Source organism: Rhinolophus sinicus, chromosome 9 (genome assembly GCF_057876585.1).
Source record: "Rhinolophus sinicus isolate RSI-liver-muscle chromosome 9, RSI-T2T, whole genome shotgun sequence".
NCBI lineage: Eukaryota > Metazoa > Chordata > Mammalia > Chiroptera > Rhinolophidae > Rhinolophus > Rhinolophus sinicus.
This window is the reverse complement of record NC_142509.1, coordinates 31,172,830-31,187,402: the sequence shown is the minus strand read 5'-3', so window position 1 is coordinate 31,187,402 and position 14,573 is coordinate 31,172,830.

The following is a 14,573-nucleotide window of genomic DNA, read 5'->3' as shown; positions in this document are numbered from 1 at the left end:
AATAACCTAGACCTCTCTGATCCTCAGTGTCCACATCTGTAAAATATGGACAATGACGCCTGCCTTGTAGGTTTGTTGTGAGCATGAACAGCTCACATCACGAGTGCAGCGGCCGACACCGTTAAGCTCTCAACAAACATATTACTACACTATTAAACCCATTACAGAGGCTTATTCTCTACACATTCACACCAAAGACAGTGTGGCCAGAGGCAAGGTAGCAGCTCACTCTCCAGAGCCAGGATGGAAGAGGTTAATTCTGAAGAAATTAAGACATTTGGAAAATTTAAAATGAAGTTCTCTTCTTTTCATTGTAAAACGAAGGAGAGAAGGAAGGCAGGGCAGTAAATTACAGCATGATCAGCTGTACAAAGGAGAGGCACCTCTTAGAGATGTAATCTTCCAAGAAGGGGTCGTCTGGTGTGGCAGAGGACGATTGAACTCGTAGTGTAATTCAGGTATGTTGGCAAGTCCCAGCAGGTACAAGTAAAATGCTCTCTTCCACCTTCAGTCCTGCCTCCTATATTCTTTTAGATTTGCTTTTCCCACTTTGGGTCAAAAAGGAAGCCTATTACCTGATCAGAGAGGTGGACTTCTCTTTTTTTCCTAAACAGTCTCGTACAGAATGGAGTTTACTTTTTCTGTAATCAAAGGGCTCAGCCCAGAGCTCAAAGGCAGGCGGGTGATACAAGAAGACAGATACAGAGCTCGAAGTTTGACCCACCTCTTTCCCTACCCCCAAAGGCGAAGATCATTTGGTTGCTTTGAAAGGGCTTTGTTCACTAGGGTTTCAGTGTACCTGGAAAAAAAGAGGAAAAACCCACCCAGGAGGATACACTCGAGTCCCTAAGTTTCCATCAGTCAATGGCAAACTGAAAAGAAAGAAAAATGTCATCAGTTGTTCACATAGGTAAATGGATTCAGTATCAAGGACTTCCCTTTATTCTGAGATTCTGTTCTCTCTATATTTATTGTTATGAGAAGATTCTCTCTTTTGCAACGAAACACGAGTGATTAATTCCCGCCGGCCCTTTTTTCTGCTTCTCCTGCCTGCTAGAAGGGTTCAGGTTATCTCTGCCCAGTGTCCTCCACGTCTTTGCCTCTGGAGTTTAGTGGACAGATGGGGGAAGGCAAAAGAGGGCTTTTCTGATGCTGAATCAGAGAAAGGGAGGAAAATACTGTCACCCGAAAGAAAAACGGAAAAGGGGAAGGACTGAGGGGTGAGAGGTTAAGCTAACTGACACGGCACAGAGCTAGGCTAGAGTGGGTTGGGGCTGGGGAAGGAAGGGGAGATGCGGGATGGGGAGAAAATAAAAACCCTGTGGAAGGGGGCTGAGAGTTTGGACTCATTCTTTCAAAGCAGCTTCACTTCAGAACCGAAACTTGTGAGCCACGGTTTTCATTGTGTTACACATGTACAAACTGATAGTAATTGCAGATAGCAGTTTTTAAAACATTACTTAACTTGGCAAAAGAAAAGGTTGGCACGCCATGTCAGTCACCCAAGGAGTTTTAGAATTGCATCATCTGTGATGCTCCAAAGCGTTGCTTTGGCACAGGAAGTTGGCTTTTCTCCAAGGGTTATTCCTTCTCTTCTGGATATGATGGGGTCTCTTCCTAAAAGAAGATAGGAGGGTGAATTATCTTCTGATTTTAATTAAAATAAACAATATCTGATAATTTTTAAAAAGCTGAGTATGAACTTATGAAAGCCTATATATGATCCCAGGTTTGGGGATAATAGAAGTGGAAATGAACGTTTAATGTTTGGGAATCCCTTCTACAGGGCAGGCCAGGCCCACGTATTTTGTGTGCCTCACTTAGGAAGTGGGGAAGGAGGTAACGAGTCTTTTCACAAAGGGGAAATGGTGATCGATGGGATGGGGAGGGAGGAGAGGAAGGGATCAAGAAAGACTCCCAGATTTTTGTCCTCAACTACTGAATTGACAAGGGGCATTCCTTAGGCTAAGGGACATTACATTCACAGAAAATTAGAGGAGTGAGGGGAAGAATAATAAGTAGCATTTTAAACCAGTAGAGTTCCCAGTACCTGACAGATAACCAAGCACCAATGTCCAGAAAACTTTAGGACAGATGGATTTGAAGTCCAGGAGATACATGAACAAGAGGCTTGTATTTTGACATCAACCATATAGACAGTCCCAGAGAATATTTAACTTTGTATGGAGCCCCATCCATTATCTCACTGTCTTCATATCGTGTCTATTTGGAAGTCTTGTCCGTCTTCGAGAGTTTCCTATCAAAATACAACCCCCCTCCAGAGGAGTTACTCTTAATCTCTTGTCATTCAACTCTCAGTATGCAATCTTGAGAATAGTAACGATAACCAATATTTCTACAGGACCCATGGTTTTCAAAGCAGCTTTTCATATATACTAGATGCCACGTCTGTAACAGAATTCTTTGGGTTGCGAATGAGAGAGTCAATCCAAAACAGCTTAAGCAACAATGGAATGTGTTGGGTGGTGTGTTAGTTCCGTTCTTACAGGAAGCAGAAGCCAACACTGATTTAGACAGTCAAGAGATTTATTAGAGAGATGCCTGGGAAAGATACAGGAAGAGAAAGCAAGAACAGACAGGGAGAGCCTCCAGACTGTGACATACCGATCCGACCCCTGGGAAGGGAGCGAGGGAAGGAAGGGGATTAGGGAGGAGGAGCCTCAGATGGTGGCACAGCACCAGTCAGCCTTGTGAGGCCAATGGAAAGCCGCCGAGTAAAGAGAAATGGCCTTGCTCTAGAATCCCCACCATGTTGTCAGTCGCTGAAGCAGCTCACGAAGAGTATGGTTTCAGAGCCAACGGTGTGGCAGATCCAACGTTTCAGTAGGTGGAGCCTTCCAACCACACTACTCACAACAGAGAAACCTGAGTGGTATATCTCCATGGTGCCCCAGGTTGCTGAGAGAGAAGCTTCAGGCATAGCTGGATCAAGTTCAATTAGAAGATCTCATTAGATTCCTCTCTCTCTCTCTCTCTCTCTCTCTCTCTCTCTCTCTCTCTCTTTCTCTCTCTCTTTCTCTCTCTCATCTTCTTTCCTCTCCAATGTCTTTATGGCTTCACATTGGGCTCAACTGGCACAAAACTAAAGATGGCTCTGAACAACACCAGGCTTCAATTATTCCTAGAGAAAGCTCATCATTTCTAAAGGAGGGAAACACACTTCATCCCATCCGCCATCCTGATTTCAGCAAAGGACACAAATGTCCACCCAAAGCAATCCACTACACCCAAGGCAATGAGATGCTCTAAATAGCCAGGCTGAGTAGGGAAGAAATAAGAGGGTCCCCGGTGTAAAGTCCCACCAAAATGGCACGGAGCAGAGAAGGGCAGACTAAAAGGCAGCATAGTCAATAAAAGTAACATGTCCACTGTCACCTTCAAGGCAAGTGGAAAAGCAGGGGAGGGGGAGTAGATTTTTCCGCTGGGAAGAGAACACACAGAGAGGATTAGGTGAGTGCCATTTTATTTTATGGACTCCTACTTGAAGGTTAGTTTGGCCACAATTACTCAAGTTGGAGTTTCTCAGGCATTGGGTGAGGTGTAAAGGGAACAATAAAATTCTCAAAATAAACATCATGGTTTTCTTTTTAGAAAAATAAATGGATGCCGGTGAGAAATGTCAGGAATCTCAAAACTAAGCTTCAATAGTGGTAATTACCATTTGCAAATGACATATTTTCCAGGTGAAAGGCAGGGGCTATGAAATTCTCACCCCAGCTCTGCTACCTTCTGACTGCATGGTCTTGGATAATAACCTCCGTGATTCTTTGATCTCATAATAGGAAGGGGAAGAGGGAGAATCGATTTTATAATAAGGCCATTGTAAGAATCAGTTGCAATAATAAAAGCACCCCGCACAAGTGCCTGGAACTTAGTAAATGCTCAATACATTTGTGTCGAATGTTATGAAACCTGAAAAATTCCATGCACTTCAGCTACTTTTGGCTTTCCGCCCTCTAACCCAGTCAGCCACACCAGCAAGGCTGAAAAAGCCCTTTGCTTCATAATCCAATAATCCCATCGAACGCTAAGAAGGGAAGAAAAATGTTCCAAGCCCAACGGGCTATTTTTGGAGATGAAACATCATCCCATTATTTGCAGGAGAAAAGGGGGATGGGGCGGAGAGTGACTCTTCTTGTGATCTTCTGCCTCCAGTTAATAGCGCCTTGGGGAAGGTTCCATTAGAGGGAGAGAGAAGTTTCAACATCCTAGAACACAAAGCACCTTTACAATTGTCCTTGATTTATTGCCTCTCTGAGGGCTGTCTTCTAGCTCCAACCACAATCCGTGTGGGTCCGCCCCAGTTTCTGCTCATGTGGATTCAAGGGCAGAGTGGGGGAAGAAGGGTCCCAGGGAGTCTCAGTTGTCCCGCTCTTAGGCTGACCCCTCTCTTGAGGTCAGGGGTGGGGGGTGGGCGGGGGGGCTCCAAACTTCTTCAGAGTTTGTTTCTCACATCTTTTAGAAGTTTCTCTGGCTAATCTAGGTATCATTTTAGGGCAGTGATTTCAAAAGAGACTACCAAACACTCATTTTTGGAGATCAGGGTCTGTGGTCCGGCTGGCTGGCAGGAAGTAGCGAAACCTTGCTCTCTGCGGTCAGATGAAATAAAGCAGATGGCGAAGAAGTGTTCCCTGAATAAATATCGGTGGGAGGAACCCACTGTTAACTTTGGCAGGTGGAACGTGAGTGCTGTGCTTATACTTTCCACGCAGAACCCACACAGAGAGATAGCTGCTCAACCCGAAGTCATCATGGCCGTACTGGGTAGTGAAGAGCTGGCACCGCTTTTAAGAAGAGGTTTGATGCAGACAGCATTCTCTAAGCTCGTAGCATTAAAACACATAATTAGAATAATTCTGACACTGATTGGGTGCTTATCATGTGTCAGACTATGTACCAAGCAGATTAAATAAGGAGACCGAGGCTCCAAAAAGAGAAGCAAAACGGCCCATTAACTCTACTTGTCGCTTTATAACCAATAGAAGTGATGGCGGATGTCACAAGAAGACAAATGCAAGAATGTTCTTTATTTATAATAGCCACCGCATTGGCTATTATTATTTATAACAGCTGAACACTCAGAATGGTAGAAATACCTCTCTAAAGTAGACTGGGTGACTACACAGTGCTATATTCATACAATGGAACACTATGTAAAAACAAGAGATAAACTATTGCTACACACAACAACATGTATGAAACTCACAGATGTTATGTGGAGTGAACAAAGCCAGATGCAAAAGAGTATATTCTGCATGATTCCGTCATGACAGGCAAAACTAATCAATGGAAGATAGAAGTCAGAGTAGCGATTGCCTCGTAGTAGGAATACAGATTGAGAAGCAGCATGAAGGAACATTACGGGGTGCTATATCCTGATCTGGGTGGTAGTTATATACACACATAGACACACACACACACATACACTACCTATATATATTTATATGTGAGCTAGACAAATAGATATAGATATAGATACATGAGTAAACACCTAATGTTAGTACATTATTTATATGCACTTTACTTTTTCTGGATCACACCTAAATACATTTGTAAGATGAAAGAGAGGGGAGGAGGGGAGGAAGGAGGGAGGGAGTTAAGCAAAGGAATTTGCACAAATTCCCACAGCTATTAAATGACAGACAAGGAATTTTCTCCCCCCTGTCTGCCTGGATTCAGACGACACTTTAACTATTGGGCTACACGGCCTCATAGCTGGATTTGTGTTGACTATTGAATAAACATTTGATGATGGATCGGAGTCTGTTTATGGAAATAGCTGCATTAGCTCACTGGCATTCAAGATTTAGATCCTGGTGAATTCCCTCTGACCTTTCCTATCACCCCCTTCAATATCTCTCGTGGTTCTTGATGAGGAAAATTTAGCTCCAGCAAGATTATAATGAGCTTCCCCTGCAGGCTGAAGTTTCGTGGTGAATTTGGCCTCCTGTTCTTAGGCCATCATCAAGGGAATGTGGACAAGAAGAACAGAGATAGGTATTGATCCCTGTTCATTATTTAAATGCATATGGCGGCAGGCAGCTCTGCTCAATAAAACCCTGACAGAGACGCCTCAGGCCTGAGTGATGGCCCTGGCAACACCCACGGGTTCCTCAAGCGGCCTAAAACTCAGTTTCCCCAGCTCAGAAAAATGGGACTGTTAACAGGTCCACCCAGTCAGACCAGATGACTTGGGAGACTATTATGATTCCACTTACAGTGTGCGATGAGTACTTTGTTTTTTTCTTCATAATGCAGGGGAAGTATTCCGTAATTTTTCTTCTGCTAAGTTTAACTCAAAAACAGGCTATCTAAAATATTGTGGGTTTATTAGAATTTCAGCCTGTGCCTAGAAGTAGCATAGTGCTTAGGAATTCCAACCCTGGAGAGACAGACTTTCATTTCATCCTCACTCTGAGCTTGGGCAAACCCCTTCACGTCCCTACACCTCAGCTTCCAATTCTGAAATGGGAGATCGTATGCATATATACCTCACAGGGCGGTTGGAAGCATCAGATGAGTTCGAATGTTTATCACAGTGCGTGACACAAACTAATTTTTCGGTAAGTATTAATCCAATAATGGTTATGATAATGATGGCATCGATAACCAGAACAACTGGTATTAACTAGTCTGGAGTCACCCTTTAGCACTTTAACTAACCAGGTGAAAGGAAGACTCATCTTTTTTTTTTTTTCTTTTTATTAAATTTATTGGGGTGACAATTGTTAGTAAAATTACATAGATTTCAGGTGTACAATTCTGTATTACATCATCTATAAATCCCATCGTGTGTTCATCACCCAGAGTCAGTTCTCCTTCCATCACCATATATTCGATCCCCCTTACCCACATATAAACCAGGAAGACTCATCTTTTTTTTTTTTTTTTTTTTTTTTTTTTTTTTTTTTTTTATTAATTAGTTTCAGGTGCACAAGACAAAGCAAAACTTAGACATTTATCATTTATATCCCTCACACTGTGTGAACCCCCCTCCCCCCATCCACTATCCCTCTGTACGTTCCCAAAACCTCTCACCTTCCCTTATCCCCACCCCCCTGCCCATCTAGCAACCCTCAGTTTTTCCTCCATTTTTCCAAAACTGTTTCTGATTAGTTCATTCACTTATTCTTTTCTTTAGATTCCACATATAAGCGAGAGGTGTTTTAGAACTGACGTTTACTTCAATATAATATAAATCTCAAAGATGAGTCTTCCTAGCAGCCACTATGGAAAACAGTTAGGAAGACTCATCTTTGAGATTTATATTATATTGAAGTAAACGTCAGTTCTAAAACACCTCTCGGTGACTTTGGACGAGTCACCTAATATTTCTAGTTCTTCATTTTTCTACCTGGTCTAAAGGATGAGAGGGCCTATGAGGTCACTTTTAGCTTAAAACCAGGATTTTATGGAGAGTTTCTGGACACATTATCAACACGCCCAAATCTGGAGTAACGGAATTGCATAGCAGGCTTCTGGAGTCTTATTTCTATGAGGACGCCATGGATTGGAAGAGGAGACTCAATGAAGAGAATCCCAGAACGGATAAATGAGTCCTGAAACTATGGGAAAACATTTTGCCCTCTAACCCTCAGGGTAGTTAATCAAGTGGGCAATGTGGCCTCAGAAGTTGAGATTCATTCATTCATTCATTCATTCATTCACTCATCTATTCATGCCATATGTATTTGAGGTGCTTCTCAAGCCAGTGTCACTATATATGTTCATCCTCACTTATAATGGGGCAAGGGAGGACCAGGAGGCCCCAGGTGGATGGTGTGAGTGAATTCTGCACCCCTGAGTTCCCTGCCCCCATTGTGTGAACCTCCTACAGATAAGGGTCAATATGATAACTCCTTGCTGGTTTGTTTCTGGATCCAACGTACCCAAAGTGCCCTGGCCACAACCTTAGCTTGTTGTTCAATGGGGCTATTGTTGGGCTTTCAAGAAGACGTCACTTTGGGGGACCAGGACCTCCAATCTGGAAGAATAGAGGGACTAAGCTTAGAGGCCCTCCAACATCTGGTGGCTGGAAAAAGGAGGAACATAAGGCAAAGGATTGGAGAAGAAGCAGCAGGAGAGGTAAGGTAAGCTGGGAGACTAATGGGAGATTATGGAATTACTTAAACCACGTGAGAAAGTTGTGTCAAGAGGGGAGAGAGTTTGAGTGTGTCAAATGCTACTGGGAGATCACATGAGAAATAAAAATACCCATTGGATGGTCAAGTGAAATGAGCATACCCATTGGATTTAGCAATATCATGGAGGTCTTCTGGGACTGGATGGAGACAGGTGTGGGTGGAGAGGAGGGATGTAAGTCAGACTGGGGAGGGATAAGAGTGGGAGGTGATAACATGGAGACAATGAGCATAGAGAACTCTACTCAAAAGTTGTCACTGAAAATGATACCTACCCCCTTGAGTGGATGGGTCTGAGGACGTATGCATTATACTTCTATTATCCCACGTGTGGTTCTGAAGGGGAAAAAAAGTAATGTCTCTCGATAGATTTTTCTATCTAACTTTGGGCTTGCACTTCACTTTCTGATGAGTTTAAACCCAATGGAATGTGGAGCTTTGGAGTAAATCTCAAGTGCTAACACACATACACATATTCACTCACACACATATTTTAAGAGGTTTATATACAAGCTCATAATTCTTCCTGGACATCAAATGGCTCTTTATAGGCTCCATTTTGATGACCTAAGTATACTACAAATTAAGCAGAAACATAAGGATTAAATTTCCCTCGAAGTACCAGGGCTTTGAGGAAAATCAGGAGAAAAAAAAAAGAAATGCCTGGATGATCACGTTGTGGCTTTTCCTTTCCTTCATGATTCCAAACCTTTGCAAATGTAGTCAGGGAGCATGCCAAACCCATGTGACATCAGCCACCACATCCCAGCAGCACAGGGCCCTGAAGCATCTTTTCCATGTCCTCTGTGGGCAAGAAGGAAGTGAGATGACAGATCCATGCTCTCATGAATTAATGAGTGGAAGCAGAGCCTCACAGATGAGTGGGGTTTTTCAAGGGAAAAATTCAGACACAACGCCCTTTGTTTTCATCTGAGAGCCATGTATGCATGATGAATGAGGAGTGACCAAGAGTGGATAAGGACAGTACCGTCTTGCATTACTCTAGCTTTCGGTAATGAGCAGCTGTTGTTTTAGCTTGGTCGGTATCCATTTTCCCCTTTAGTACGTACAGGGAGTAGACCCTGCCAATCAGAGCAACGCATCCCAATAACGTGATTGGTTCAGACAAGGGTGCATGACAGCTGACAGCCAATCAAAGAAGTGAGTAATTTCGGGTCTTTTGTTGGTACTATTGGGAAAAGAGAAGCTCCCTGTCTGGTATGCTTCAAGCTGGGAGAATATCATATCTATCTGTAACTCTTGATGCCATCTTGTCATGTTATTATTGAAAATGGAACCCATACAGTGGAAAGCAGGACCAAAGAGGGAACAGAATAAAACTAAGTCTTGAATGCATCATTTGAATCCTTGGATCCAGCCATGCCTAAATTCACATCTATCACCAATTTTTTTTTCCCAGTAACTTAAACCTATAAATCCCTTTCCACCTAATTCTACTGAGTTGGAATTTTAGTGCTTTCAACTGGGAGTCCTGAATGAGCCAGCCATTTTGGAGGTGCCCACAATATTCTACCTTTGATTTGTGAAAACTATTTCCATCTTCATTTCAACCCAGGGTTAATGACAATAGGGATCTTTTGCATCTGGGCAGTGTTTTGTGCTTTCCAGAATGCCTTCACCAAGAATGGGTATTCAGAGTGGCCATTCTACTTCTTACAGCCAGCATCTCTCCAACATCTGTTCCAACTGGTCCATCCCCAGCTACACAGATTTCTAAATATTTTGAATATCACCTTTCCTTTCACCTGCATGATCATATTTATACCACAAACTTAAGTGGGAACAGACTAAAAGTCCGTTTCATAGATGAGCAAGGTAAGACTCTAAAGTGACTTTTCCAAGCTAATCAATGGCCAAACCTGGTTTTGAAATTGAGACTTGTTCCAAAGCTCTTTACCAGTCACTGAGCTCTACACAGAGCGTAGAGACCTACTAATTGTACTTTTCCATTACTACCATGTTTCCCCCAAAATAAGACCTAGCCGGACAATCAGTTCTAATGCATCTTTTGGAGCAAAAATTAATATAAGATCTAGTATTATATTGTATTATATTATATTATATAAGACCCGGTCTTATATTATACTAAAATAAGACTGGGTCTTATATTAATTTTTGCTCCAAAAGACACATTAGAGCTGATTGTCTGGCTAGGTCTTATTTTCGGGGAAACACAGTACTTATCAGAAACTGAACTAAGGGCTTTACATACATTGAACAGTTACAACAACCCTCAGGAGGCAGATTTTTTTTATCTTCTTCATTTTGCATATAAGGAACCTGACACTCAGTGAGGTTAAGCTCATTATGCTAGGAAGAGGCAAAAACAGAATTTAAACTCAGATCTGCCTACTCTAAAAAAATGATATGGCTCCTACCTTCAAGAATCTAGTTCTACAGAAAGGATGTGCAAACCTTTATTAATCAAAGGCAAAAAAATATATAGTGGATGTGAGTCTACTCAGATAATAGACTATAAGAGATGAGGACAAGCTGGGGTCAACTGAGGTTGGGTCATCAGGAAACGAGCTTATATAGGATTTCAAGTCAACTCAAAAATACTAATTGTGATTTTATAATACTGTGGATACTTGTAGAAACTTGTGAGCTGCATTAGCTTTTGAATAATGAATAGGGCTTAGTTCAGCAGAGACAAGGGAATTCTGGTAAAAGGGCCAGCAACTCGAAAGCATATAAGCGTGGGGAAAATCTAGAATGTTCAGGAAAGGAAGCCAGTCTGCCTATGCCAGCGATGGTAAATCAGCTTTATTCTGCATGCCATCAATTGAGAATGGTTGCCTGGAGTACTACGTATGCTGAGAGCAATGGTGAGACCACAAGAAGTCAGAGGGAAGAAGTCTGAGATCGCTTAGTAATGTCTGCCATGGACATGGGATGGGATCCTGGTAACACAAGTACCAGATTTTGCCATCATAAGACTGCAGAATACAGAGCATATTAAAGGATAAATATACAAGAAGGTTGAAAGGACATCATAGGGTACATCACAATGACTCACTTTCTATGAGGACATGGAGTTTGGATTTGATTGAATGGGCAAGGAGTGATTGTGCGTTCTTCAACAAGGGAGGCTCCAAATAAAATTAGGGCTACAACATGTGGATAACTAGAAGGCAGCTGTGTGAAATGTGGTTCCCGACCTCTTACAACACCTTCTGAACCTCAACTTGTCATGGAGCCAGTCATCGGGTAGCAAAGTGATGCCTTAAGAAGAAGAAATAAAATACATATTCACTATTGGGTAAAAGCTGAAGTTGTAAGCTAGTACCTGGCTTTCACGAGAGCTGCGGGGTTGGCTAATAAAATCCCAAGTATGACTTCCACAACCCAGGCATCTCAATGATCATTAGGTCATATCAATGGCATTCTTAGATAGGATGTTTCATTGAGGAAACTTACGTCACTAAAGACCCAGGTCTAACCTGATATTGTCACAGTTTCCCATCCCATGACACTTTATCATCATCATCACTCAGATTTATTGAGCATATGCTATGTGCGAGGATAAGCCTGACTTTACATAACAACTTTAAGAAGTGCCAATGTGCCCATTTTGCAGATGAATAAACCGAGGCTCAGAGAGGTCATGTAAATTGCTCAGGGTGGAGCTGAAGATATAAATTGAGGTCTATCCATTGCCAAGACTGAGCTCTTTACCATTATGATCACTTAGGCCATGGCTCTGCACACAGGGGCTCCAGCAAATCATATTCCCACGGATATCACATCATGCAAACCACAGACAAGCTTATGTGAGTGCCCAACGGACTGAGACTTCTGTCCCACTCCTTTCCCAGATGACATCAACAACCAAACCACAAGACCCTGGAAATTAATTCCTGTTAATCACACACCCCAGAATACATACTATTAAGAGAAAGGATTGGGGGTGTCTCACCCCCAAAAACATCATCTCCAGGTTCTGTAGTAAATATATCTGAAGCATTAAATACAGTTCTGAAATTGGGGGGGGACCTCACAGATCATGACTGGGGTTTTACCCTGAATTTCCCAAGATCCACACACCCTGCTGGAAGACTGGGCCTTATTTCGATTTCCTAAGACATCTAAAACTCCCAGTTTCTATGTCCAGTTTTCTGCTCTTCTGCATTCTGTTTAGGATGCTGACAAAAAACAAAGCCTCCATGTGCACCTAATGCCATGTCTTAAATACATTTCTGAAAAGTTGGATGGTGACCAGAAACCCTCCCATTCTGGTTCAAGAAGCCCTTGTTTATTTAACTGATACATAATAAGCCCATTTGCTTTTACCTTTAACCTCTTAAAACGCTCTGTGGTTTTCATAGATTTCCTTTTCACATGTACAGTGATACCCACTTCCATTTTCATTACATAGAAAAGCTGTATACTTTCTATCAAGCCATTTTTTTTTTCAGTATAAATCCATGTCAGGGTATTTTATAGCTGAGTAGACTCTCTCTCCAAAAGCTAAAGAAGTTTCCCCCCCCCCCCGTCTTGATTTGGAGCTGTACAATGGGATTATCGTAAAATGGGATGCAGGTGTGAACCTCTGAAATGTTTATGTGAAGAATGGAGATTCTTCACATGGTTCGCTTTCTAGTGCCCACATTGTGTCAGGATAGGATGGATTCTGCTGCAGTAACAAACAACCCCCCGCCCCCATTAAGTGTGCCTTAAAACAGCAAAGCTCAAAAAAAAACACAAAAAAACAAAAAAAAAAAAAAAAAAAAAACAGCAAAGCTCTATTTCTCATTTGCAATATATTTCTATTGCAGGTCAACTGGGGGCTGACCCCCGACGTCCCCACTCTGGTACTGGGGTGACAGAGCAGCCCACATCCAGAAACTTGATGTTCACCGTGGCAGAGAGAAAGACAGATGTGGTCAATTGCATACTGGCTCTGAAAACTTGCACCCAACAATGACACATCACTTCTACTTATATGTAATGGCCAAAGTAAGGCATATGGCTATGGCCATCCCTACCGCCAAGCTACGGGAGAGTGCAATGCTCCCAAAACAAGGTCAGGAAATATTGAGCAGCACTGATGACCTCCATTGTGGCACCATCCCACTACCTGTGCAGAAGGTGTGCCTGACAATAAGAACCAGATTTCATCCATACTGAGTACTTCCTCTGTGCACACATATGACTTTAAACACCTTGCATATATTGTCTCATTAAATCTTTAAGACAACTCTATGAGATAGACATACTTCACCCCACTTTAAAGATGAGCAAACTGAGGCACAGAACCGTTGAATCACTCCCCCAAGGTTACCTAGCTAGGAAAGGGTTATGCTGAGACTTGAAACCAGGTAGGTAGCCTGGGCGACCTCTGTGCTCCTACTGATGCTACAACAATGCCCCTTGATGCTACTGTTATACCAACACCTTCTCTTGGCTCCCTTTTCATTACCTGTGCAAGGATAATGACAGTCCCTGACTCTCGGGCTTCTTGTGTGGGTTACCTGAGAAAATAAAGCAAAACCGCTCCTAATGTAGAGCGTCACCATCTACTGTCCAGTTTGATGGACACTTAGAGACTCAGAAACCATCAACAAAACAAAGAGACAACCTATGGACTGGGAGGAAATATTTGCAAACCACATATCTGATAAAGGGTTAATATTCAAAACATACAAGGAGCTCATACAGCTTAATAGCAAAAAAATGAAACAAAAAACAAACCAACCCAATTAAAAATGGGCAAAGGAACTGAATAAACATGTTTCCAAAGAAGCCATACACATGACCAACAGGTACATGAAAAGGTGTTCAACATCACTAATCATCAGGGAAATGCAAATCAAAACCACAGTGAGATATCACCTCCCACAGTCAGAATGGCTGTTATCCAAAACACAAGAGATAACAAATATTGGCGAGGATGTGGAGAAAAAGGAACCCTCGTACACTGTACGTGAGAATGTAAACTGACGTACCCACTATGGAAAACAGCATGAAGTTTCCTCAAAAAATTGAAAAACAGAACTTCCATATGACCCAGCAATCCCACTTCTGGGTATTTCTCCAAAGGAGATGAAATTGTCATCTCAAAAAGATATCTGTACCCCCACGTTCATTGCAGCATTATTCACAATAGTCAAGGTATAGAAACAACCTAAGTGTCCATCAACAAATGAATGAATAAAGAAAATGTACACACACACACACACACACACACACACACACACACAGGAATATTTTTCAGCCTTTAAAAAGAAGAAAATCCTGCTATTTGCAACAACATGGATGAACCCAGAGGCATTATGCTAAGTGAAATAAACCAGACACAGACAATACTGCATGATCTCACTTATATGTGGAATCTAAGTTGAACTCTGAGAGTAGAATGGTGTTTGCCAGGGGCTGTTTGGATGGGGG